This window comes from Myotis brandtii, unplaced genomic scaffold (genome assembly GCF_000412655.1).
Source record: "Myotis brandtii unplaced genomic scaffold, ASM41265v1 scaffold466, whole genome shotgun sequence".
NCBI lineage: Eukaryota > Metazoa > Chordata > Mammalia > Chiroptera > Vespertilionidae > Myotis > Myotis brandtii.
In genome coordinates, this window is record NW_005367809.1 from 3,305,837 (window position 1) to 3,308,129 (window position 2,293).

The following is a 2,293-nucleotide window of genomic DNA, read 5'->3' on the forward strand; positions in this document are numbered from 1 at the left end:
CCCGTCCTGGTGGCAGCCAAAACCCGGCTGGGATTTACGACGGATCACGACGGGTCGTTCAGCGAGCGGTTGCCCCGCATTTAGTTTAAACGGGGCGGGGCACTGAGGCCCAGGGGTCGACCTGGAGCGTGTGGGACACCGGGCCTCCTGCTGCTCGAGTGCACTGCGGCTGAGCTCTCCGCTCCGCCCTCCGGCCATGCGTTTCCCTCCAAGGCCGGCGGTTCTCAACCTGTGGGTCGCGACCCCTTTGGCGGTGGAATGCCCCTTTCACAGGGGTCGCCTAAGACCATCCTGCATATCAGATATTTACATGACGATTCATAACAGTAGCAACATTACAGTTATGAAGTAGCAACGAAAATAATTTTATGGTTGGGTCACAACATGAGGAACTGTATTTAAAGGGCCAGAAGGTTGAGCTGCTCCAAGGCGCACAAAGCCAGCAGGAGGGTGCTCCACTGCAGAACTCAATTGCAGCCCTAACCCTTGTCCTCAAACGGTGCACACTCTTCACCCGGTTGTTGCAACCCGCGGGGAAAGTGGGACCTAGAACTACCAACCCCCAGAGCACCCTTCCTCCCTCTTTAACCCCTTCCCCAACTGTCTCCCTCATGAGGTCTTCCTTGTCCCTCTGGGTTTGGACAGATCACTCTGCGCGTTTTCAAATCGTCTGATGCAAAAATGAGCATTACACTTGGTTCCAAGTGACGGGAAATCAAAGGGTTTAAGAACCAACACAGGCTTAAAGGGGCTGAGACATACACCCCCTTGGAGCCTCGGGGACGGAGACCGAAGGCAGTAGGTGCCACTTGCGCGGTTTTTCTCATTTGTCACTGAAATAGTGGAGGGCGAGCTCTTTTCGGCCGGTCCTTAGGACTCCATTCCAGCTGCCCTCCGCTGAGGGGACCTACGTTACACTGGGCTGGGCTCTGTCGGCACTGTGACCCGAATTCAGGACACGGAGCTCCTGGCCATGGTGGCTGAGTGTCTGGGAGGTGCCAGCATAAGCAATAGGATGGGCATGTGTGAATTTTATTAGAGTGTAAAGTAAATAAACGTAAGAAAAGACTGGCTCATTCAGACCCGACTTTTTCACTAACATTCATCAAATGCACTTAAAAAGAAGCTGAGGTCGTCTGAAAAGGTTATATACTGTACGATTCTAACCATCCAACATTGGGAAAAGGCAAAACAATGGAGACAGGGCGATCTGTGCTTGCCAAGGGCTGGTGGGGAGGAGGGATGAATAGACCGGATGACACTGATCTGTCAGCGAGGCTCACCAGTTGTAACAAATGGACCACCTGGGTGCAGGGACGTCGAGGGTGGGGAGGCTGTGCAAGTGTGGGGTCAGGGGACACATGCGAACTCTACTTTCTGCTCAGTCTTGCTGAATACTTAAAATTGCCTTTAAAATAGTCTATAAAAAAAAACTCGTCGTTGTGGTAAAGCCCCAGAACACCTCATTTTCTTCAGATCCATCAATTAAATTCTAAACCGAATATTTGGCGTTACGTGTGGAGTTGAGATATGGGTTGCCTCCTTATATCAGAGCGGCCCTCCACGTGGCACCACTGTCATCAGGAAGAAAGTGAACCATGTTTTCCTCAGGCACAAAATTAAACTACGGTTAGGCCTCATATCTGACAAATTCTCTGAATGTGTTTATATTCAAGTCTATTCCTGTCCACACATGCTTACAACCTGTAAGCAAACAGTGCAAGATATCATAGAGGCCTTCCACCTGTTGGGTCTCAAGTTCTCTTTACAGTCTTAAAAAATTATTGAGGATTTAAAGAGACTTTGTTTGTGTGGGATGTATATGTAAATATTTATTAAAAATTAAAACAAAAAATTTAAATTGGTGTTTAATTCATTTTTTAAATTATAAACCCATCACATGGGGATTTGGAAACACCATAAAAATATGAATGTGTTGGCTGATTGCCTTATTAACTAGGTCTTTTTTTTCTTTTTCAATGATGAAGACTTAATCAAAAAAATTTTTCTCTTTAACTCATATGTCCAAACTTTCTTGGTCATTCTTAGGCCTTGTGATGCAGGGAAATCATGACATTCAGCCCAGAGAAGAAGAGGCTGAGGTGAGAACCTGACAGCTGTCTTCATAAACCTGCAGGGCTGCCCTGAACAAGAGAGGCTGCATTTATTCTATGTGACCCAAGAGGACAGAATTAGGATAGATGAGGTGCAGTTCCAGGGAAGGAAATGTTGACTTCATATATAGATCCATTTTCTAGCAACTGGGAACTCTGAAAAGAGAACAGATTAATTC